This window comes from Marmota marmota, unplaced genomic scaffold, assembly GCF_001458135.2.
Source record: "Marmota marmota marmota unplaced genomic scaffold, marMar, whole genome shotgun sequence".
Taxonomy (NCBI): domain Eukaryota; kingdom Metazoa; phylum Chordata; class Mammalia; order Rodentia; family Sciuridae; genus Marmota; species Marmota marmota.
The window spans coordinates 45,355,493-45,382,446 of NW_025999842.1; the positions used below are offsets into that span (position 1 = coordinate 45,355,493).

At 34.0% G+C, this 26,954-nt stretch overlaps 1 protein-coding gene across 20 annotated transcripts in view; it reads right to left on the reverse strand.

Annotated features, from left to right (window-relative positions):
• Ptprk (protein tyrosine phosphatase receptor type K) overlaps positions 1-26,954 on the reverse strand; it is a 536,216-nt gene that overhangs the window by 159,419 nt on the left and 349,843 nt on the right. The gene's annotated exons all lie outside the window — the stretch shown is intronic.

Here is a 26,954-nt window from a genome sequence, read left to right on the forward strand (position 1 = left end):
ATTTATTTTATAAGTGTTTTGTAGTTTTCTATATATAGATCCTATGCTAGATTTATTTCTAATCATTTCTTTTTAAAATTTGTTCTAATTAGTTATGCATGATAGAATGCATTTTGACATATCATTTGACATATCATAAATGGAGTATAACTTCTCATTCTGCTAGTTGTACAGGATATAGAATCACACCAGTCATGTAATCTTATATGCACATAGGGTAATAATGTCCAATTCATTCTACTGTTCTTCCTACAACCCTGACCCCTCCCCTCTCTCACTCCCCTCTGCCTAATACAAACTACCTCTATTTTTTCCTAGGTGGCCCCCCTCATTGTGAATTAACATCTGCATATCAGAGAAAACATCTGGCCTTGGTTTCTAATCATTTCCTTTTAGGAGCTATTTTTTTATTTCAAATTCCAATTGTGTACTGTTAGTAATTAGAAAATCAACTGACTTTTTAAGCTGATCTTATAGTTTTTGACACTATTATATTCACTGTTATTTCCAGGATATTTTTGGTAGATTCCTAGAAACTTTCTTACATGAACCATATCATCTCTGAATAATAACAGTTTTATTTCTTAATTTTGTATACGTTGTTTTTATATTCCTATTGCATACCATCTATATACTCTCACAGTATTGGAAAATACAAGTTTACACTCAAGATGTTAGGAAGGGTTGAATCCTTCTGGAGGTTCTGAAGGACACACTGTCCTTTGCCTGTATCCTACCTTCTCGGGGTTGCTGGCAGTCCTTGGTGTTCCTTAGCTTCAACATCATGAGTCCGGTCTATACCTCTGTTTTTATATGGCCTCTTTCCTTCTGTGGGTTTGCTTATTTTGTAAACATATCAGTGACTGGATTCAGGATCCATTGTAATCCAGTATTACCTCATCTCAATTATACCTCAGTTATAACTACGAACAGCCCCAGTCCAAATATGGTTACAGTCATAGGTATAAGGGTTAAGGAATAAAACCTATGTTTTGGAAAGACACAATTCAGTTACACTTATCATATACCAAGCACTAATTAATTATTTAACAGGTGTTGGCTCTTTTAATCTTCACAATACAATAGAATGAAATAGGATAACATTTATCTCATTGTCTGTTGGGGAGATTGGGGGACAAAGAGGTCTACTAAGTAGCTCAAGGCTGCATAGTGAAGCCTCTTATGGAAATGCTAAGGCAGTAGTGGAAGAAACCACAGAAGAATCTAATCTAAGAGTTAGGGCTTAACTGCATTTAGGCAGCTATGATATGCCACACTGCAAAGCATTTGGTCTTTGCTAAGTCCAGTACCTCTCCAACCTGTGTGAGATAACATCCTATTATTTGTATTTTATATTCATGTACAGTCCTCAAATTATTGTACTAACTTTTAGAATTTCTTGTTACAAACCAAATGCTCACTGCTAGTCATGAGGCATGTTGTTAGTGGGCTCACAGGAGTGAGATAAACAATTACTTTTTAATTTTTGGTGAAGAGACTTTATTAGATAAAAATCTCAACTAGAACATATTCTTAGGATTTTATTTAGACAAACAGGCTCACTATCTTGATGCAGAGTTACAACACTAACTACAGAAAAAGGTATTTGATGAAAGTAAGATTTGCAGTTTAGATTCAACATGTAAAGTAAGGTAAACATGATTATTTACAAGCTGAGCAAAATATTGATGTATTTGATTACTTTAAAATGGTACCTTGAATACTTTGCTTTACTCCACCCAAATTAAACTCTCTGTACTTAGCATTGTGAGCAGCAATTAAATTCTTAGTGATTCTTAGTGATTGGAAAATAACATTTTCCAATTATTCCTCTTTCAAGTTTATGAATCAGCTTAATAAGAGATTATCCTGGGATGGCAGAATGAACTATTAATTACATTTTTTTCAATTATATGTATTATCTATATGAATTAGGTTTTCCCTAACACTGTGAATCCAAAACAAAATGCTGAAATCAACAGGCTGTGGAGGCCAACATAAAACAGCAGTTTTCATCTAAAACCAATGAAGTTCTTTTTTTTTTTTTTTTTTTTTAAACGAGGGATTGAAACGAGGGGCACTTAACCACTGAGCCACATCTCTACCCCTTTCAATTTTTTTTTTCTTTTGAGACAAAATCTCTTGCTAAGTTGCTTAGGCCCTTGCTAAGTTGCTGAGGCTGGCTTTGAACTTGCAATCTCCTGCCTTGGCCTTCCAAGTCACTGGGATTAAGCTCAGTTTTTGTTTTTATCAAAAGATTCTGTTTGGATTGACTGGCTTATAGAAAAAAAATATAAACTTGATATGACTGTAAATTAATAGAAATATTTTATTTCTAATATTTATTTATTTCTATATTTATTATAATATGATTTTATTATTAAAAATTACTTTCAGTATTAAAATATCACTTACACACTATATGAGGACCTAAATCCTTAGCCCATATAACAAACCAACTAAGGTGATCTCTATTAATCTTTGAATCTTCATCTTCAGACATCTTACCCCCTCCTACAGACATACTTCTTATGCAGGTGTAGGCAACATCCTTTGCTAGAAAGTTCCTTCTTTTTTCTCATTCCCATTCTACCAAGAACATTCCCATCATTCAAGTTGAATTTATCCTTTGCAATGAACACACAAACAGCTATCAATTGCCCTTCCAAGACTCCCAAAATACTCTGAGTAAACTCCTTTAAAATAAAAAATTGCATGATTCTATTTCTCCAAAGAAAGTATGAGCACCTTCACAGGAAACAGGAGAAACCACAAGATAACTATGGACAAACTTTTCTAGATACTTATGACTTAACAGCAAAAATTATATTAAGATACCACAAGAAAGAGTGCACAATTCACATGTATTTTTAAGATATAGCAAAATCTTCCCCAAAAGTCACATTATCCCTTCAACTCTATCAGTGGTTGCCAGTCATTTATTCTCTAATGCTAAAATTTTATTTGATAGAAAAATTCTGACAGTTGAGTTACTTCCATATTTTCACAAGCTATTGCAAAATATCAAAAAGATGCTTCTGGAATCAGTGATGAATGATTCCCAAGTTTATCTTCAATGTCTCCACAATTGATTTCTCTGTACCTATCAGAATTAACCATCTTACCCCTGCTCCTTAGGATATTGTGCATGGTGCATATTTTCATTATTAACTTGGCTTGTTTTAAAATATAAAAAAAAATTCTTGCTTTAAAGTACCTTAACATACTAATACAATGTAGAAGTACATTGTATTTATTTGATGGCTGATTGACTTTGATCACCAGTAATTAAGTATTCATCTAAACCAACTGATATGCTCAGGTTCTTCTCTGGTGTTACTCTTTGCACAGTACCTTAAACACAGAAACTACTCAGCAAGTGTTTATTAGAACTGAAGAGAATCAGAATCACCATCACTTTTCTGAGATAAAGATCAGAAAGCAAAAGTGAGGTGGTCTATCTCTCCTAACAAAAATAGCATAAACACATAAAAGTATAAACACAATGGCATACATAACACATTTATAAGATGAAGATCATTGTCTTCAGAACAATCTCAAATTCATAATATTTATTAAAAAAAATGAAGGTAGAGCATTTTATTAGGCATGTCTCTGGTACCAGTTGGCATACAGTGTACTGTCAGTTCACGGTTAGCTGTGTCATCAGGTCCTTTGAGAACATTAATCTTGCTTAGACTCAAAGAAAAAATGCCATTCAAGGAAAGCAATGAAGCATTCTCTATATCTTTTATATTTAAAGGCTTTCTGTGTGCCATCAGATAAAGTCACATTCTAATAGTCATCAGAGTCATCTCACTAGTTTTGTATGCACAGTTCTGCTCATACTGCTTGGAGAGAAGATGTTGGAATACAGTAAGAGTTATGATGTGGTGCAATAATGGAGAAATTAAATATTTTTTAAGGCCAAAAGAGTTAAACCTCTTAATGTGGAATATGATTTGTTCTACTTAATTCTGTTACAACTTTTATCTCACATTATTAAGTCCCTTTGCCTTGTATAGCTACAATACCAAATTTATTCCTGAAAATATTACATTTTTTCCAAGAATGTGCTCTCAGTCATAAATATTGCAATGTACAGACTGGCCTGCCTTTCCTTAATTCAAGAAAACTAGCCACACATTTTATAGCCAAGACATACATGAAAGTTGTAAAAAAAAAATACTCGCTGTCTCATCTCAGCAGATGATCCAGCAACCACTGAGTCACAAACCCCAAACCTAGAACCCTTACTTACTTTAATCCATTACTCCTCCCTAACAAAGTTTATCAAAGTTTCATTTATTGGGTCTTTTATATTTATGAATTCTCTTTTCTTCACATCAATTCAATATAGTCAGATAAAAATAGGTATGGGATAATATAATTTTATTTTGAAAATGCTGTGTTAAACAAATTAAACAAGACTATCCCAAGACTTGCCTTGAGCACATTTATCTTTACTGTAAATCTTCAAAGCACATTTTAAAAATTCACTCTGTAATTACATAAAATACTTGGAGACCACTTGACCAAGCAACAAACTACATTCCCACAAACTAAAGAACGGTTATTGTTAGGGAAACAGAGAAGTTTCAACTTTAATTTAGATGCCCAAGAGTCTGGAAATGACACATTAAAAATTAATGAAAGACTTATATAAAACACTTTCAAACAATTGAATGATGATATTATATTTTCAAGAATATGGTTTCAAATTTGCAAGCTTCTGGGGTTAGTTCTTCCACCCCAGAATTATATAATTTGTTGTTGCATGAGTGAGCGATGGTTGTCTTATGTCTTATAATTTCCATCCATTTTGGATCCTCGAGGGATTGTAAATGCCTACTTTTTGCTCTATTTCCCAGATACCTTGTGTTCTATCTTGTTTTTCCTCTCTTCCATTTTAAGGGAAGAGATTTGAGGAAGGGTGCCACTCTGAGAGGAAAAAAATCAATTCCCTAAGAAGCAATAAAAAGCATAACTGAAATAATATACTACAGATTGTGCAGGGACACAGCTTTGAGCATTCAATTCATACCAAGGCTTTCTTTCAAAGTCATTGGAAGATAAAGGAGCAATTGTACTTGGGCAATCTTCCAAATCTCAGCTGTGTGCTTGAAAAACTGCTCTTCTGGTAGCCAAACATGGATGATCACTTGGGGGTCTGAACAAGGGATGCTAGGCCTAATAAAATCCCAAGGGGAGCCACATCAGATGAGAGAAAACCATCATGAATGCTCTAGTCTGCATCTCTTTGTGGAACACAGGTAGCTTATTAGCTATTGTTCAACAGTAAAATTAGCTCAGTTCTGTTCACAGGCACCTTCGCACCTCAGTATATAATAGAAATCCATCTCTCACTGCAGTCTGGCTGAAAATCTTCCAGTGCCCCTCTAGCCAGAAGTAAAATTTGGACACCTGAAGAACAAAACACCCTCACTCAAATAAAATACAGTGCTATAGTACTCTTTTTGAAAAAGTGAAGCTGACTTTTAAAATGCTATCAGCCTGTTTACAAAAGCATGATTAATTCTTCAAAGGTTATTTTTCACTGTATTTATTTACTGTCAAATTAGAGCTTTCTAATTCTATGATAGTATTTTGTCACATGAAGCAAAAGTTGAAAACAGAGTCATTAGTATGTTGTGGTTATATTTTCTTTAGCCTTTATCTCTTCATTAAAGAAAAAACATTATACTGGTGAATAATTTGTATATTAACTATTTAAATAAATGAATCCCATTGATGCTCAGAAATTATACTTTCAAAGGTCAAATCAATTTTTCAGGCAAATAATTACAAACCATTGTACAGCTAAAAACTCTACTTCAAAAATTAAAGTAGAGGAATAAAAAGTACAATAAAATACAGTATAAGAGAAAGTGTCAAGATTAGAAGCAGGTACAGTATAGGCTATATATTTTCAAAACAAAAATTAGTATCATCAATTGTGGTCTTTCCCTTTGATTCTCCCTTTTCCCAACTGGGCCCACTTCAGAAATCTGTTAATATTGAGCTTTACCCTGGATCTTTTGTGTCACACTGATGACAATATCACTATATGAACAAAACACATGTGGCTTAGACAAACCACATGACATACTTTATTTTCATTTAGTACGTGAATATCACACCCATACTGCCCTCCACAAAACGTTTTCCACCACACAACATATGCTTCGGAAAGTCTAATTGATCAAACATCAAACAGTAGTAGACATAGCAAGCCATCCTTCCTGTCACTTTGTAAAGGCCCTTAAGTCATACAAACTAGAAAGTGTCTTGATTTTTCCATCAGCCATATTTGAACAACTGGTTGTAAACACCACCCATTCCAATAAGAGAACAATTCTCTACAAAAAGACATTGGAAAGATATAGAGACTGACAACTTTATTCACATAACTGCAACTATGAAATGAAATATAAGTCATTAGTTAAAAATTCAGTCTTAGAGCTAGAGGTGTAGTGTCATGGTGGAACACTTGCCTAGCATTCATTCAGCCTTACATTCAGTCCCCACCATTGAAAAAAATATTCAATCCTAAAAGAGAGAAGCATGCTGAAAATTTTAACTCAGGGTGTTTACGTACTTAGAGATGACTAAGTCTTTCTTAAACTTCTATGTTGACAATGAATATTTAGAGTTTGTGCATATAATTTACACAAATTTGTTTGATTCTCCATGCTGTATATAATATTTAAGTTTGTAAAATATAAGCAGAATGATGTCATTTACAAGATATCACACTGAGAACAGAACACCAAGTTTTGTTCTACCTTTAAAATTTATATTATTTTGATATTTAAAATAGACTTCAGAAACACAAAATATTTTCAAAAATGACATACATAGTTGATGAACTAAATGAGAGTATAAGGAACCTTGGAATTTCTTATTTTCATGGACAAAATTGCAAAGAGTATGCTAACATTTTGGATTTCACTTTACTTTGAAACATCCTTATGAAGTGATTACATTAGACATAGTTTATGTGCTCATGATTGATGAGCAAAATTGCCTCTGAGCTATCATTTTTTGACTTCTTTTACAGGATAAAAGAGATAAGATTTATATTTTGAGGAAATACATTCCACAAAGTCAAAATTAAAAGTGAATATTAAAAGTGAATATCTTAGTATATAGTTAAGCAGAAAAGCTACAAGTAAGTTAAGAAAACAAAAACACAACTATCTATATGGAATAATGACAAAAGAAAATTTTACAGATAAAAATATAATACATTGATACTGCCAGACTTCACATATTTATGTCAACTCCTCGCCATTTATTTCCCAAAGCTTCCAGTTTCAAGGATTTTAGGCTTTTGTACATACTAATCATTAGAATGATAAAAAATGCGAAATACTTCAATATTTTAAATCCTGCCCCTTGCAACTAAACCAACAGAATAATTTCTGTAAAATGAGTTCTGATGTTTGGTTCTGAATGAATCTAACAATAACATTATTACAATAAAACGCAAACATATTTACCAGGGATTAACAACACTAATTAGAGTAAACTGTTTTGGTGGAATTTATCCATTTCCATATGTACATTCAAATGTATCTGTATGATGCAAAACAAACATACCTGCATACTTACAGATTTTCTTGGTGCATGTATAAACTTAAAACAATATTTTGGAGTTCTGATCATTCCTGGGGCAACCGTATCTCTTGTATTAGAGTCCACATTGTAAAATTTCTACTGAGAATACAAACATCTTTTCTAAAGAATATGATAAAAGGATATATGCAGTGTATTTTTCATTACTCAATTTTCAGAAACCTTTCATAGTCACCTGTGGTGGCTAATTTTATACGTCAGTCAGGTAGGATATGGTGCCCCATATATGGTCAGATACCAGTCTTGATGTTGCTGTGAAAGGTAGTTCTAAGATGTGAATAACATGTAATAAGCAGACTTTAAATAAAACAGATTACACTTCATAATGTGTGTGCACAACTGCATGTTTGTGGGTGGGAAGCTCATTTAATCAGTTGAATGCCTTAATAGAAAAGATGGAGGATCCCAATAGAGGAGGAAATTTTGCTTCCACATGATCTTTGGACTCAAGATTGCAACATCAATGGCTGCAATAATTCCTGGCTCAACAGCAAGCCCTGGAGATTTCAGACTTTTCTGTCACCACTATTTTATGAACTGATTCCTTAAAATAAATATTTCTATATGTGTGCTGATAGTTGAATTCTCTCTCTGCATATATCCTAATAGTTTAGTTTCTTTGAAGAACCCTAATATATCACACTACTTTTTTTCATTTCTATTTAGTCTTATGTGAGGCAGGGTCTAACTCTGATTGACAAGTGTACAAACATAAAGCATGTGGGATCTGCCTTTTGCACTTTCATGTTTCTCATATTGAACTATGTGTCTTATCAGGGTAGAGGGCTGGCTGACTGAGGGAGCTGTACACAGAGTTGTGGTGTACTCACTCGCTCACTGGAGCTTGCACTCTCCCTTTCTCTCTCTCTAATCACAAATAATTTATTCTTCTGTTAGAGTTGATACAGTTTTAAATAGCAACAAAGTACACTGTGGTAGAAAATTGGCACAGAACCTATAAGCATTTCCCAATAAGGCTGTCCATTCTTGCCTGCTGGTTACTCTTGCCTGTTGGTTTGGTAAAAGTACAGCCATGTCTACCTTTCACTGTGGCTTTGGCTTAGGTGTAAAGAGTTGCTATACCTGCTTCTTTTATAACTAGAAAGCCCTGTTGCCTTTCTCTTGTTATTACAGACATAGGAACTTGGGATTTCCCAGCAGTGCTTTTCAGTACTATACAGAGTCAGCCCAGGAAGAGAGACTGGATGATGTGATGGCAGCCTGCCCTGATGCACCCTCATATCCTTTCCAACTGGACACTCCGGGGAGGTGCACTAGCAACTGCTCCATTCACTTTTTTTTTTTTGGATGAGGATGACCCCCTTAGTCAGGGGCTATGGTTCAACAGCATCCCCCTGAATCCACATTAATAAACCCACACAAAATGGGATCTTTAGAGAGACATTAAATCATGAATATGGAGTTGCTGTGTATGAGATCAGCAACCTAGGAAGGGGGGAAACTAGCCTGGCTCATGACCTTCCTGCTGTAAGGACCTGAATTCTTCCCCTCTTGAAGATGCAACAATGTTCCATATTGGAAGCAGAGAACAGACCCTCACCAGATGGCCCTGACTTTAAACTTCCCAGCCTGCAGAGCGCCGTGGAAATAAATTTCTTTTCTTTATTAATTATGTACTCTCAGACACTTTGCTATAGGAGCACAGACAGACTAAGGTATCAACTCTGCATTAGGATATCTCTGCATTTTCTGAGTCTCTCAGTATTGCTAATATGAAATGCAGCTGATTTATAATGATAAAGCCAAGTCTATAAGATGTTCTCTGGTTTGCCCCTGAGTGTTACAACCATCTATAGAGTGAGCCTTTGTTATTACAAAAGAAAAGCACTAGATAGAATTTTAAGAGTCCATCAGACATATCAATGAATGCAGTATTGTGGGTTAAATTGTGCCCCCCCCCCCATAGATCTCAGTATCTCAGAATGTGACTGCATTTGTAGATAGGGCCTTCAATTTAAATAGGTGAAGAAGTTAAAATGAGGAGATGAAGGTGGGCCCTAATCCAATCTGGCCAGTGTCTTTACAACATGAGGAAATTTGCACACATAGAGAAACATCAGGGATGTGTGTGCACAGAGAAAAGATCAGGATAAGAGACAGGGAGTAGGTTGCTAACTGGAAGCTGAGGAGAAAGGCCTCAGGAAAAACAAACCCTCTGAGACTTTGATCTGGAACATCAAGCTAGAACTCTGAGAACATAAATTATGGTTGTTTAAGCCATTTAGTCTATTATTTTGTTATGGCAGCCCAAGCACTCTTATACATATGATATTTAAAAATGAGAAAAAATAGCATATCTGAGGAAGCCATCATAGATGGGTCTTAAGGTTCTTCTATAGCTACACAATCTATCTATTGAACACACATCCCATCTAAATTCTTCAGATCGGGGATCCAGATGGGCAAGGGAAGAAACCCAGTTCCTTTAATAACAAAGCATACTCAGACACTTTGGATTCATGGAAGTTATAGGGGGATGTGTTCATTTTTTTTTCTCTATTGTGTGTGTGAGTGCATCAGGGTATAGGGGACTGAACCCAGGGTTGTTCTACCACTAAGCTACATTCATCTCCAGTTTTTCTTTTCTTTTTTCTTTTTTTTTAAATTTTGAGACAGGTTCTCACCAAATTTCTCAGGCTGGACTCAGACTTAGGACCTTACTGTCTTAGCTTCTCAAACAGTTGGGGTCACAGGCATGTACCACTGCAGCAATAGACTGCATTTCTTTTTAACCCAACCCCATAAAAGTGCTTTTATGTTGCCTTCTCATGTGAAGACAAACTTATCTGGCAAAAAATAAATAAATTCTTTGTTTGGTACTTTTTCTCAAAACCCCATAGGGCTATTACACATTTTTAAAGTCTCTGTGATTTCTTTCTGTTTATATATTTTGAGACACTCCTGGAGCTATACTAAACATGGGCTGATGGCCCACCAAGACAGTGAATCCTTTCTTCATGCCCCACTTTGTGTATCCTTCTGTGATAAATGAACACATTCTTCAAAAGGACAGTAAGGTAAGTTGTTGTGCCTGGTTCCTATCTAAATTGCAGAATATAGCAGATAGTGTCTAGTTAAGTGAAACAGTTCTAAGTTGGACTTCATTATTCTATTGCCCAGAACTCTCATATTAAGAAAAGCTAAAATATGGGTGGAAAAATAAAAAGCTCCCACATAAACTGCATTTGACCTCTTCACATCTCTTTTGTTTGGAGTGGTCCATTTGTGGGAACTATATTCTGCAGGGATATATGTAACTGTGAGTTATGTAACTGTGAGTTCTCTCCACCCTATTTTTCATTTGGTTACTTTCTGAATAAATTTTAAACAGGTACTTGCAAAAGGGGCTTGTTTTAAAAAGAAAATCTATATGGCAGTGGTCCAACTCTTCACATAAAAGAAATCTTTTATTTCGAGTCATGCCCATATAATGTTTTACTTTTGTTTTAGGTCAAGCACAGTTAGTTCTATTTCTAAAACCACAGCATAGGTAAGATACCATTTGCATTATAAAACACAGTTACATCAAAAGAGAGATGGATATATTTGTGACAAAGAAAGTGACTAAAATACTTCAACTGAGATGTTGGATATATATAGGTGCCCACTATATCAATTGTTGTAATTTTGAAATTCTATATAATTAAATGTAGAAAATCAATTTCAAAGTTCCTTCAAATTCCAGCAGTAAGCAGTCAATGTTTTCCATTTTAAAACTGTCATTAGGTCTTTTTTGTGTCTTCGGTCAATTTATTGGGATATTTAGGAAGACTGTGCCCCAAATTTGGTTTTAGGTTTGTTTTCTAATCAAATGCTATTTTAAATTAAAATCTTAGTACATTTTAACAGTAATAAATTACTATTTACTGATCTAAACAACATCCAAAATTCCTTTTTAGGGCAAAAAGGGGTTCACATCTAAAGAAGAGCTAAACTAACTATATTAAATGTTCACACTAACTTAAATAATATATAGTAACACAAAATTTAGTGGATCATCTGAAATTTTTCAATAAATGAATGCAGAAATTATTTATCTTTCAGGGATTATTTTTAGAAGTGTCCAGTATTAATCAAGTAAAACAAATAGGGAATATGCCACAAAATTGGTGTCTTCAATTTCAGGTCCTGTCCTTGCCCATTTGAAACGAAAAACATGCCACGTAGTTGTAGAGATATAGATACTTGATTTACAAAATGTATAGCATTATAAAAGTAAAGATTTACATTTATCGAGAAAAGTCATGTACCTAGACCTATGAGAAAGAACTTATACCCAGTCTCCAAATTAAAATTGGAAATAATATTTGTGTTCTTCTTGTTTAGGTTTTATGAAACATGAAAGAGATATTGAACATGAACAGTCACTGTAAATACCAGGAACTGGCCAAAGTAATTTTTTCTTGCCTAGCAGTGATTTTGTTAGTTAGTCCCATAAGCATAAACCATATAATTTACATGTCTCAGTCTACCCCTTCTTGATTCTTTCCCATTCTTTAATAGGGAAGAAAAGATGTATAATCTGGGTTACTGAACAATGATAAGTAAGGATGGGGAAGCCTCAAGAAATCTCATTTATTTGTGTGACAATTAAATAATTTCATTTTTTGATTCAAGAAGTTTCAACGTGTCTGCTCTACCCTAGAAATAGGTATTCAATGGACTTACGCTATACTTACTCTTAAATTCTTGGATGACTTTACCACACTGACTTTTACTTTTATGTTCTAAAAATAGCTCCTCACTTTTCTCACTTCTCTGTCAATTGTTAGATTACCCTCAATTTTCATTTGATTTGCTAAACAATTCACTTTTATATTAAAACTATGACTTTTCCACCCATCACCTGGAACTCCAGAGAATTAGATATCCTGTTTTTGAAGAATAAGCAATATTCCCTCTTTCAGAGCCTTTGTTTAGTTTTCAGGGTGGCAGAATAATGGGAGATAAAGCAGGGGTCTTGTACTTGGGAAACCTAATGGACATATTCTATAATCACTTGAGTGCTTTCTCTGCAGATAGCACTCCTCATCTCACAAGTCATGTGGGAAATAAAAAGAAATAACAAAGCCCGTGTCTCCACAAGAGACTTCAATCAAATGGGGGATGGAGTAGGCAATTAAGCACCACACGCAGAGGTATCTATCAGTAAAAGTTAAAAGAAGGAGGAAATAATGTGAGCCAGAACAGTTGATAGTAAACAGGGTGAGGTGAGGGGAAAGGAAAGAATGTGTCCAGTGGGAGAGAGGTTGTGCTCTGGTCAGATAACAATGAGAGACAAAATTGGACAGAGAACAGCCAAGGTCATGAGAATCTTAAACACCAGATGGGGATTTAGGATTTTTGGAAAATAGAGATAAGTTTTTGCAGGTCCTGAGCACAAGATCAAGTGTGTTAAAGGTAGTGAAAGAAGATGCATCTGTTGGTGTGTAGGAAAGCCTGGCAAGCCAGGTTCTCCTGGAGCAGCTTGATAATCCAGCTGTGAAGTCAGGAGAGCCCAAGCACATAAAGCAGTCTCTGGTATTTCAAGGATAAAATGCCTCACATACACACAGAGTCACTAACATAAACTGAGTGGAATTTCTTGAAACTATAGATGAAAGGGCTTCTATCTTCTCTTTGCTAAAAGATCCCCTATTGAGATAACAGTTGGGAACTATGAAATGTGAAACTTTGAAGATGAACTTTTGAATACTTAGGATTCTTTTTAATGATTAAGTAACACAGCTAATAAATCTCTTAGCATCTCTTTCTTTTCCTGTTTACAATGCTGATCAAAATATATAAACTTATCTAAATCTGGTATCACTGCATTGACAATTTCTGATGAGCAACCCAGGAGCTCTGGGTAAAATACAGCCACTGAAGAGTTAATGAGGGTAGACTCAGCTTTACTTTGTCAAATCTAACTGACATCACATACTAAGAGCTTGGTGCAATTATAAACTTTAGGACACCATGTTTTGCTTTTATTTCTCTAGCAAGAGGTGTTTTTTTTTTTTAATTTAATCCAAATAAACTGACATTGAATAATTAAAAATGAGAGACCAGAAAGTGGCACACCAACAAATACCATAAACTATCTTGGGCTTCTCAGACACTACTATCACATCCCCTTTTCTGCAGTGAAGAAAGACAATTTCTAATTTCCTGTATAAAATGCCATTGTGCTCTTGTCTTGCATCCAGATGTGCAAGTTACAATAATGCTTCCTATTCCTTAACTTTGGTATTATGTAGAATTCCCTGTATGCCTGACAACACAGACATTAAACATTTATGGAAGCTAATGACATTGTTTCACATTATTCTAAAGAGTAATACTAAATATAAGGGTACACTTATAGTTAGAAAAATGAGAATATACAAAAACCCTATAGGTCTTAAATACACTTTCTGTAAAACCCATTGACATTGGTAAAAACCAGAAATACGCAAGTCACTTCTCCCACCCCCACCTTATTTTGAAACATTACTTTGGAAATAAGTACCTCAAAGTATATGTCATAGTAGTCAAGTATCCCATAATAAATGTCAAAAGCTTATCCAAGATGCCTCTACTTTACTATCCTATCAGTTTCAATTTTAGCTAAGGTGTTCTTTGGTTGCCTGATTCTTGCAATGAAACTTATTTGAATGCATTGACTAGTGAGTCATATACATGTAATTTTCAATGATTTGTAGAAAACAAATTTTTCAAGAAGAAATAAATAGAATATTTGAGCTATTGAGTATACTCCCAAAATTATTATCATCATCATCATTATTATTATCACCAGAATGCTTGTTTTACAAGTAAATATTTTCAAGAGAAATGATCATATCTCAATGAAGCTGGTAGACAAACACAGTTGGTGTTTTAGATTTAATTTCTTTCTTGACTTTTTTATTAGAAAATTTTTTAAATTCATAGAATTACAAATTAGTTTTTATTTAAACTAAATAATAATAAATTAGTAGAAAATATTTAATGTACCTTAAATATGGAGATTAAATATCTAAAGACAAAAGAAGCATTTTGCTTTTAAAAGAGAGCTTTAGACTCTCTTCAGAATGAGAAATCATAAAGGAGAATTGTTTCTAGGGCATTGGGCCTATCCTGCCTGTTCTTTTTTTTTTCAGTAAACTGATTTAATTATAGTCTCACATTCAATACATTTTGATCACCTGTGAAACACAACTTGATTTCTTGATTGATAAAAACTGCAAGTACTTCACTTTTTGATGAATAAAACTACAAAGAAAGATCTAGACTATTTTATTTTATACAATATTTATTAAACAACATTCAAAATTAATGTGCCATAAATAAAACTTTGAAAATGTGTATATCATCTTATTATGTTATACGAATAAAAACTTTCTTATAGCTCAGGGAAACAATTGTGACCAAGAAAATTAATTTTTCAGTATGGATTATTGACAAATATTGTCATGTCTTTACAGATAAAATAATATCATTTTATATACTTTGAAAGACATATACACTATAAATTAACATGGGATAAATCTTTATATCTTCAGCTATCTCCAGGGAAGTTACAAAGAACATAGTAAGATGAGCTCTTTATAACAAATGTGTGAGGAGATATTAGAATACTTTAGTCATTCACGTGTATATTCAAAAAGAAAAATAGAGACTTAAATAAAACCCCTCATCCAAAATCCTGTAGCTATGTGGAATATGGCGTCTTCTGATGGCAAGACATTAGTTAGAACAAAATTAATTCAAATGCAAACCTCAGATACAGCATTTTGACTACCTTCTAACCAACTTTACTATGCTAAAGCAACTGTTTTAGTGATTACAGATGTATTGATTCCATTAGGGCTGCAAAACCATTTTTTATTTATTTGCTTTTATTATAAACGTATACCTTTTCATTTTAGCCCTGGATTTCTGAAACTGCCCTTTTTGATGAGGTGAGATGAGTTTAATATTCTGTTTAACACTCACTTCATGTAGAAGCCAGAAGAAAAGCACTGAAATCATTTTCTGGTTTCACCTTCAATTTTATAAGACAGTTCATTTTTCAACAGCAAATGGGATATTGCCTCATTTAAATTAAGGTAAATCTTCCACTCTTCAAATGTCAAATACTTTCTCATAATTTTCCCTTTCCCCTTAGACATACATATATACACAAATTACATGTTAATATTTATTTGTGCACTGATTTATATATTATCAATGTGTGAATGCACATCTATGCCTACACACATATAAATGTACATGAGTATTCACATACATGTGTTTTTATAAAGACCATATAGATACTTCATAGCCATTGAAAATGACAATCCATGTACTTACTCTCCATTCTCAAGTTACCATTCCAGAACCAGAGAGCAGTAGTTATTCAGTTATGGGCTCAATAAGCAACACAAATACATTCATTTTTACTTTAAAATTAAAATTGAGAAGCCTGCAAAGAAGCTGATAAGCCTGTCTACTAGAGTGTAAAGTCTACCACAGGCTATAAGATCTTGTACAGATGGATTATGTGTAATGAAGGAAAATAAATAAATATCATCTAAGGTGAACAAACCCATCACAGCTCTCACCCAAGGCAAGGCTAACATTTGAAGCAATGGGAAATTATGAATATAACATTCCATTGAAAGGTAACAATATAAATACTGCACAGTGTGTGTATATGTATGTGTGTGTATCTTTCACAGTTATGTGTTTTCCAATGCAGATATATTTCTCACAGATGAAAATATAAAGTGTCTTTGTTTTTCATAGAGAAGTAGACTCAAGAAAATTAAATGTATAAATGCAAAACAAAAGTAAATAAATCTTAGTTTTCAACAAACATGTTAATTTAATACTAAGTGAATGTTCTAGCCATACAATGCTTCATAATCTATGTATCCTGGTATCATACGTGTAAAATAAATTTTTTCACATACAAAAGGAAGCTTTGGTTCCATCCGAAATAGAGAACACTGCTTTTATCCAAAGCCAAATATAATTTGGTACATAGTTTCTTGATAAAATTTCAAATAATTATAACTATACAAGATATTGGTGGTTTCTGAGATAAAATATTATTTCTCAAATATGTTTTAAAAAATTTATCCACAATGAAGGAAACAGAATATGTAAAACTATTTTTTTCCAAAATTGGTCCTGAATCTTATTAAAGTGTCTCCCTTCTCTTCTGTAATGCAGATCTCTCCAGTACAAACCCCTTTCCTTTACCTCTCAGACACAGGGGTGCTGAAGGAAAGAGCAAAAGATTGGCATTCAGCTTCATGATAGCAGACATCAATATAACTGAGTTCTCCCTTCTTTATTTCCATTCTTCCAGTATCGTTATATTTTGGATCTGGAATGTCCCTCAAAATTTCACGTGTTGAAAAATTGGTCCTCAATGTAGGACTGTATAGAGGTGGGGATTTGGAAAGATGTCTGAATCAAAAGGGTTCTGACCTCACCAATGGATTAGATGATCTGATGATAATACATTTGATGGATTAAAAAAATTAATGTACTACACAGAAATGGTGGAATTTGTAGGTCAGTGGGGATTGGTGGGAGAAAGTGGGTCATTTGGGGGCAACTTTAGGGGTCTAATTGTGTCCCTGATTTCTCTTCTCTTTTCTTCTTCTTCCTTTTCCTGTTCATCCTCCTCCTTCTCTACCTCCTGCTTCTCCTCCTTTTTCTCCTTCTTCTTTTCTCTCTCTCTCTCCCTCTCTCCTTTAGCCTCTCTCTCTCTCTCCCTACCTCTCTTCTGGCTGCCACGAGCAAATGTCTCTGCCACACCTTTCATCCATGATGTTCTACCACACTTCAGTCTGACCCTGGACTGAAATGTCTGAAACAAGAGCCAAAATAAATCTTTCCTCTAGTTTATGTCAGGTATTTCGGTCACCACAATGAAAAGCTGGCTAATACCTTTTCATGCATTTCCCTCCAAACAGGTTCACCTCTCACTAGAGAACTGGAAGGGAACTAACATTCACTTATGTAATTGAGAGCTGGGCATATAGCTCAGTGGTATAGTACTAGCCTAGTGTGTGCAAGACCCAGGGATATGTCCCAAGCACAGGAAGGAAAGAAGGAAGAAAGGGAGGGAAGGAAAAGAAAATGAATTAATGCATATGTTTTTAATGATCTGATTTGCCATGTTAAGTGTCATCAGTACACATAAATGTTTTCTTTCTAATGGGGACTGACTTCACCTAAAACATGGTATTAGAAAACTATGCTATAAGATTGTTGATAAATGTAGTTGTTTTAAAAAATTACCACAATACGGTAACTTTTTTGCACTTTAGTCATTACCAGTAATTGCACCATTTCCAAAATATAAATTTGGGCATTCCTCTTACTGATTTCTTGCCCATAACTGTGGACTCAGGGTCTCTAGTGCTCCCACTGAGGGATTATTGACCTCACTGCCCTTTCTGGTCTACTGATATTTTTATGGACTATCATCCCCTTGCTTTACTTTCCTGTTCACTCAGTTTAGATTCTACTGAGAACATCATTAGTTCCCATTCATACACTCTCAACTCTTCTTTTCCTCTAGAATCTTGCTAGGGAAACACCAGTTATATCTATCCTCTGGCTATTCTGTAATTCAGTAGCTAAAAGTAACTGAATCACAACAAAAGTATAACTATGATGACTGGTGTCGTAATCAATTTTGATTACAAACCTGAGGTGACTCCTTAGCACATTTGCTCAACTCTGCTATTCTCCATACCTATTTACTCTCCTGTGATCTATTTCACATCTTGTCCTCTCCCTCTACGTCTTCTTTATGCCCACTCTTACTCTTAGCTGCTTAGCTTGATCCATTTTGTGCTCAGAAAAGAAGATCCTCATCACCCTGCCCTAGCTAACTGAACCACAGTTGTCTTTGTCCAGTGCATGTCAATAGCCTGCTTATCTTCCTCTAACAGAGCTTCTTCAATCCCTGTGGTGCAGGATCAGACCTCTACCCCAAAATCTACCATGAATATACAGTTTTGTAGTATACAAAAATAAAAAAAAATACTAAATAACAAAATGAAAAAGTGAAAACATGCAACATTTATCAGATTCAAAACAAAACAGTTATTTCATCAAATTATCAATGCTTACTTTCCAGTTTTGTCTCCTCTTGTTGCACATCAACAATAAATTACGAGCCAGGTGGGTGAAAGCATGCCCCAGCACACCCAGTGTTTCTCATTTTAGGTCTAGCTCTTATTGTTCACCCTGCTGGAACATTCCTCCCTCAGAGAGTCACATATCTTGTTCCTCATCTTTTTCACCTCAGCCCAAATGTCACCACCTCAGTGATAACTCCTCTGACCATTGTATCAAATCTCTAAAAAATCTCCCACTTTCCATCCTTTCCCCCAGCATTATTTTTCTTCATAACACTGATGATTTATATGGCATTCTTACCCAGTTATTATTTATTGTTTTGTCTCCCAGTACAATTTCATTTCCATGAGAATTTTATTCTTTTTTTTTTTTTTTTTACTACTGAGTTCCAAGCATTTAAATTATGCCAGCTGCACTGTACATATTTAATGGCATTGAATGAGTGCACAAATCACACCAAAAATATAACCAAATATAACTAATTTATAATTATCACAGGTTTTAATAAAAGGCAAAAGGTATCTGTAGTTCCTAGAATATCAATGCACAGTTCTGTGTCACAATGACATACAATCAATGCTTTTCTACCATGTACTCCAAAATTAAGGGAGGGGAAAAATATTGCATCTATCTCTCAGGTAATGCAGTGCCATAGTGACAGGGGCTAGATTTTTACTATTAAAATGTGCTTTTAAAAATAAAGTTGACTTGATCGCAGCCACACAATAAAAAGAGTTGTAATTATTTTGGGATGCTTAAGATGAAATGAACTAGAACAAGCTTTTGTACAGAGGAAATTCCCAACAAAATGAAGACATGGGCAATTAAAACAGACTACCTTTAAAAAAAAAAAAAGCAACAAGAAGAGAATTTATAAGATTATTTATTGTAACTTAAAATTTTGCAAAAGAACAAAACTCTTATCACACTCATGTAAAACAATAATAAAGAGGAAAAGAGGAGCCTTGAGGAGATATTGGATAGATTGTGGCACTGATTATGATGATACTTTCACAGGTCTACATTTACATTCAAGTTCCTCGAGTTGTGTCCATTATATATGTAGAGCTTTTTGTATTTCAATCATACCTCCATTAAGTGATTTAATTTTTAAAAATCATTTAGAAAACTAAATTTATTTTAGATCAAAATGGATTTACAATGCATTCATTACATTAAACAAAATATGTGTGCATGTGTGTAATTCAGAATATGAAGAAAGCAAATTGAAGGAAAAAATATTCACATTCATGAAGGCAAAGAAACAAGAGTGAAAAACATTCTATTTTGAAGAATTAAGAATGAACAAAAATGATTTAAAAATTGTTAAATCAACATAGCTCTTTATGATTAGATTTGTGCCCTAAATATTTTCTATTACATTAGATACAATGTGTATCTTATTTCCTTACAAATTTCTTTTTCTGATATGAAAAAAATAAATTAATTTTAACAATCTTATTGAAAGCTATTGATGTTAGTTTTATGTTCCAAAGCCCCCTGCCTTAGAAAACAGCAAAGATATTCTGGAAACTGATCTTTTCCTCCATTTGGCTTGATGGGAGCTCAATCTCCTCACAAAACAGGCTGAGCCACTCTGGGTCATATGCTACATACGTGGCTGGAGGGTCTGGGAAGAGCCCCTTGTCTAAGTCAGGCAGCTTGGGACTTTCCAGTGAGTCTGCAGTGAGATCTTCATGATGGTGGTGCCACACAATGGGAAAAATAAAGCTAGCAACACTGAAGTTTTTCTGCAAAGGGGCACAAGTTAACTGTACTGCAATGATGGACAGATTTGATATCTTTACCATGTAGGGGTGGGTGAAAATTCATACAACTATACACCAAAAAGAACAGATCTCACAATATATAAACTATACTTTAATAAAGTTGATTTTAAAAATTCAAAGTAATGATTCACATAATTGTTTCCTAGAATTGCATTTTGCTATGTTATTTTAAAATTTATATTATATAACATATATAATATATGTATATATATAAAATTTATATATATGTTAGAAGAACTATATTGGTTTTTTTGCATTATAACCTGCATATACTATATAAGAGGCCAAGACATGGTGAAAAATTAATTCTTTAATATCATTCTATGGAACAATGTATTAAATGCAATAATTTTATATTTTATTTATAAAACCTCAAGCATGATAATTGCCTCAATTAAGAACATGTTTTAATATAAATGAATGACCTGAATAAAATAAGCACCTGTGAAACAAAGTGGGAACATTTTTTATATTCCAATCTAATTAGCTCATTCTTCCACCTTAGGTTTTTCCTCTTGTTATCTTCTGAGCTAGTGCCTTTGCTTCTGTTTTTAATTGTTTGTCTAAGCAATAAATACATTGTTATTTACCATATGTATATAAATATATCCTGTATATTATATGGAAGGTTGAATGGGAGGAGATATGATAAACATTTTTGAATGAAGACTATATTTAGAAATGCTTAAACATTCTAGTAAAGAAATATTCTGATTAAGACTAAATAGCTACAATGATGTTTTTTATAATTTTTAAATTTCAAATTATAAGAAACCACAGGCATTTTTTGTGGTTTCAGAGAAATCATTCATCATCCTTTCATACTAAATAGCAAAATCCAAATTCATCTTCTAGGGTGGATCTTCAGATGTTTATCATTCAAACACATTCATCATTGTCTTCCTTCCATGGGAGAAGCTATTGCTGTGGATCTATGACGTTTTATAGTTTTAAGACTATACATGAACAAACAAGTAATATAATCAAGAATAAGAATCAAACCTTTAAAAGAAAATGAATCCAAAAGGTAAACCTGAATATCAGTATACATACAGAGAAGTCTTCCTAGTAGCAGCATACATTAACTTGATGGGTTGAACTGAATGGTGCAGACATTTGTAAAATTCCCTCATACAAATAAATGTGTTGGTATCCTGGTTTACTACTAATTCACATGGAAATAGCATAAGATTTACAAAGTCAGATAAATAAAGTCAAGAATTGAGGAAGTACTTTCCATACATACATATCTGATGGGAAATGGAAATGTAGCTCAGTAGCAGAGTGCATGCTTGCTTCAATCCCAAGCAACACACACAAATCATTTATATATATATATATTTTATATATATTATACACACACACACACACACACACACATGTTCTCTTCCAGATTCTGTGTTGGAACTACTACATATAGTGATTAAGATTACACATACACACACACATGATGGATCAAGAATCACTGACGTAAGTTTAGAGGTTGCCCTCCCTCCACTCACTAAAGTGAAGGCTTTGCTGCCTGCTTAATCCCCATCACACAACTCTTAAAATGTACAAATTTTCCATGTTGTGGAGAAAGTTAAAAGATCAATTCATGTAATAATAAATGTGAGGGACAGAAAAACCACAACAAAACACGCAGGAATTTGAGTTGACTGATGGATTTGAGGTAAGGAATGGCTACCAAAAATTGCAATGCAATCTTGGTGACCAGAGGGAAGAAGGTGAGAACCCATTGTACCTAGAATTGGTGTAACCACTGCATGTGGAGTCCAGTTCTTCATGTCGTATTTTAAGAGAGACACTGAGGAACTTGTTTGAATGATGGATATCTGCTAGACCATCATGGAAGATGGGATTTAGCACCAGGATGGTAAGAATACTTTTGACTTAAAAAGGTAGATGCTGTCTAAACATAGAACGGGTTGCTTTGTGAGATGTATTTCTAATAATTGGTATTTTAAAATATCAAAGACTATGCAATACATTACAAAATTACAGATAGTAATGATAATAATACAAAGATCCTCCCTCAGAAAATTTCTTCCACAGCCATACTCCCCCAGGTACTAGTAATTGTTGTGTTAGAAGTACTATATAAAGTGATCATCTCTTATCAGGGAAAGGATACAAATGAGCTTCTGTAATTTCTTCCAATTCAAATGGTTAATGCATTTTATTATTTCTTTAGTGAAGAGACTTGATATACCTTAATAGGTTACAGGTATATTATTAGCATTTTTTCAATATACCAATCAAAGCAAAAACTAAGAATTGACTGATTGTCAAAGGAATACATTAGCTTTTCATTTCTTTCCTTTTCAATTTTTTCCCAAACATTTTAGAGCTATTAAAAAATAAAAATAAAGGGGCTGGGTAGAGTGGTAGTGTGCTTGCCTGGCGCATGTGAGGCATGGGTTCATACCTCAGCACCACATAAAAATGAAATAAAGATATTGTGTTCACCTACAACTAAAAATTAAATATTAAAATAAATAAATAAAAATAAAGATGTTCCACTTAAAAACCATGTGTCCAGCTGCACTGGTTTACTTAGTATGAACAATAGCTAGTGTGCAGGAAATTTATTTGCATGTTAATTAACTTTGGGGGAATGAGACCTGGTTTACTCTAAGATTATATAATGTCTTTCCAAAAAAGGAACAAAGCCAAAGTTTGGGGAAATGACAGAATTTAATTACTGTTTCCATGATTTCAAGGGGAATTCATCGACCATATCTTACATAAATGACTGATGCATTTTAATCAAAAGGAACCATGAACTTAATCAGTCTGCTTTGATAAGATGGTGTAGACTGTCACTGAATATCAAATAAAGTCTCTATGGCATAGAATAGCTAATAAAACAATAGGAATATTAACATTGATGATAGTATTTGTAAAATAGAACATCTATATTAAAGGTGAGATGTGCTGCAACAGTTTTTCAATTTGTCTGATTTAAAGATTGTATTTTAATTTTTGAACAGTTGCTATTTTGCAGTAGCAATATAACGTTACACACACATGTCATAATCAGTTTAGAATTAGATAGACAAATAGTCTAATTTCAATCTAGTATCCACTGTGCAACATTTAACCTAATCTAAGGTTATTTCTTCATTAATTTTGATTGAGGTTAAATACATACACCATTGGGTAGTTGTGAGAATTCAAGTAGATAAGTCATGCATGTGAAATACTTGGTTAAGAATCTAACCCTTTGTAAAGTCTCAATGATGGAGAATTTATAAAGCATTTGTACAATAACATTTTATGTTGAGACATTGAGGCCCATTTGTATTACTGTCAACACTCTTTCCTCATTCCTGCCAAACTAAATTAGCTTTGGATTTGTGTGCATATAAATGAAAGGTAAGAGAAGAAACAGTCATTGCTGAATGCCTTTAAAATTGAGATCACTTCTAGCTAATTGCAGATGTTCACCATAGGGAGTGGTGTTGGGATTGCATGAGAATTAGAGGATCTTCCCCAATAACTCTAAGAGAATCTTCTCATTCCACCGGGTTGTAAAAGATAAAGAATGTTAGCTCATGGGCTAGGAGCAGTACATAGTCTTAAACCATTCGTTAGCACCAATTTGGGTTACAAGCAGTGCCAAGAAGTTCAGTGAGTTTGACTAATTTTTGCTACAAGCAAGATATCAGCAAGCCAAAAGATAAAACTCACAGGATTGGGGAGGGAATGGGTAAAATATTGATAACTATCCCACTGGCCTTACTGTTGCTTTGTTAAGCTTTAAATAACACAAAAATATTGTTTGCAATTTTATTCCTTGTGACTTCACAAATACATTTTAGATGTGGCTGAGGAGTTACACGACCTTAGGTTGTTTGTGAAGAAAAACCCCAAACCAAATAAATTATTACAGGTCCTAACATTTTAGCCTCACTGGACTCTAAAGGTCTATATGATGCACTCACCATTCTCTCCCTTGGAAATATGTCACCCCTCTGTTTCCTCTCTGTCTTGTTCATCTTTCTAGAGGCACTCCAAATGCTACTCCTTCTGTCTAGCCTTCCCTGCTTCACTGAAACTTTGAAACAGTTGACTGCTGTTGATGCTTTGGAAGTGTGTGCTGTTATCATAATACAGAGACATCTGTTTATCTATTCTTTTCCTCCTGGATATCACATATCACATTTTCATTGAAGAATCACAAGTATATAAATCTACAGATAGAGGAAGAAGGAAGCACAAGCCTTCAAAGAGAGATTCAAAGTCATATCCTGGTTGTATCTCTATAACCTGGGAGGATTTAATCAAATTTTCTGTGTTTATTCATCATTTGCAGGAGGATAAAGACCATTGAACATCCAGGTTGTTGTTTTGAGGAGTAATCATAAAAAACATCAAGTGATTGCTGTAGTATTTGGTAAAGACAATTATCTTTTAAAAAGTCAGTTATTATTATGATTAATGTCAATAACTCAAATGTGAAGTACTATGTGATACATATTTTAGCAGGAAAAAAAAACAAAATGCTGAAAGAAAACAGTGTAAAAAAGTAATTTTGATTGAGATGCAAGGGGTGTGAAGCCTGTCATTTAAGAATTAAAAAATGATTTGTAAATTGACTTAAATTTCCAGACTTGTAGAAAATTGAACTGGGAGTTAAAATCTAAATAAAAGTCTAAATAGCTAGGAGGAGCTTTTCCATTTTATGGATTTTAGACTTTTCCTACACGTGTAAAAGAATAATCTGAGCTAAAACATCAAAAAAAGCCTATATGATTGCTAGTGTAGTATCACTTTATGAATGAATACAGTCATAAAATACAAGTCAAGGGCCAGGGGAAAGAAAAGAGAAATTAAAGCATTCTTAAACAAAGACAGTATTTCATCTTAATCTATAGCTTTATATATCTCTTTAGTGATTATTCTGTTGCATTAGATAAGACAAGAAAATATAAATGGTAAAAGCCCACCCACAACCAGTGAGGTGCTTTCCCACAAGAGGACTATAAATTCTTTACACATAAAAACCTTAGAACAAATATTCTTTAAAAGAACACAATATGCACACACATACACATATATAAGAAGGAAGATGGCATAAATACAAGAAATTTTCACCTTCTGTAAATCTATGCTTACTGAACTTTACCCCCAAACCATCTGCACAGGAAAGGGTATAACAGCATGACTTAGATTTGCCTATTAGAAGGGTACTAAAAATTCTAAAAGAAGTTTTAATGAAGTAGTCAAAAAGAGATTAACAGATGATTGAGTAAATAACATATTGACACAAAATATAGTATAAAAAGGAAATTCTTTGGAGACATTTTATAGTGAAGGATAGAATAGCAAGGGAACACTGTAGTCAAATAAAATTATTTTCTTCAATGGGTTGATTTAAGAATATAAATATTTGTAGATTGAATGGGAGATAATCAGTCTAAAATATGATGATATGGTTGAAGAGAAATATATGAGATTAATATTTTGATGGGAAAAGTCCATGGAGAAATAAGAGCAGCTAAATTCAAGTGGACAGGAGAAAGGGATCTGAAAAAGGTTAAGGATATATTTGCCTCTGAGTCAAGAGAGAGGTAGGAAGGAGTGAATTCTGAGAAGTATTTTGTGAGAAAAGAAAGTATAATCATGCAGATGGTTAAAAGACCTTAATGATAATATTTTTAGCTGAGAATTAAGTGAGTGATTAGATGCATGAAAGAAAGGCCCATTGTTAAGTTGGCCAGTAGCCCTTGAGAATAAGAAGTACAGTAGAGATGATTAAAGTACTGAGGTAAACTGGACTTAAAGAAAAGCCCATCAGCACAGAAAAAGGATTTCTGATGACATTATGAAGGGGCAGGCACTGTGGGGTTTACTAAACAATGAGATGTGGCCCGTCCTGGAAGAACATTAGGGGACAGGCAGCCTGGCCAGAGAGGGTAACCTGGGGAAATATTAAATTAACAAAACCTGACAGAGTGGACAAAGGAGGAGAACTGAGAGACACAGGAATTTTGAGTTCACAATGGGACTGGGAAACACATACACCACCACCACAACCACACATGCACACACACAAACACACACACGTGTACCCCAGGATCAGCATAGTGGGGTGTAAGAGGTGGATTCAATTGATTTAATGCTAGAAATCACAGCATCTAAAAAGTACTTAGGTGATCATTAAAATATAAAATATATGTCTGGCTAGTTAAATCATCTATAGTGACAGGGTAAAAAGCAGTGGGGAAAGAAAGACCCACGTGACAAGATAGTGACTAAAAATGAAAAAGATCACAGAGAGTTAGCAGATCAGTTGTGACTCGCAAAGGGGGAACAAGTCAAGGTGAAGAGGGTAAGAGGACTAACAAGGGCTTCCCCTCAGTCTAAGGGTCAGCACCGAGTGGCCTGCCTGGC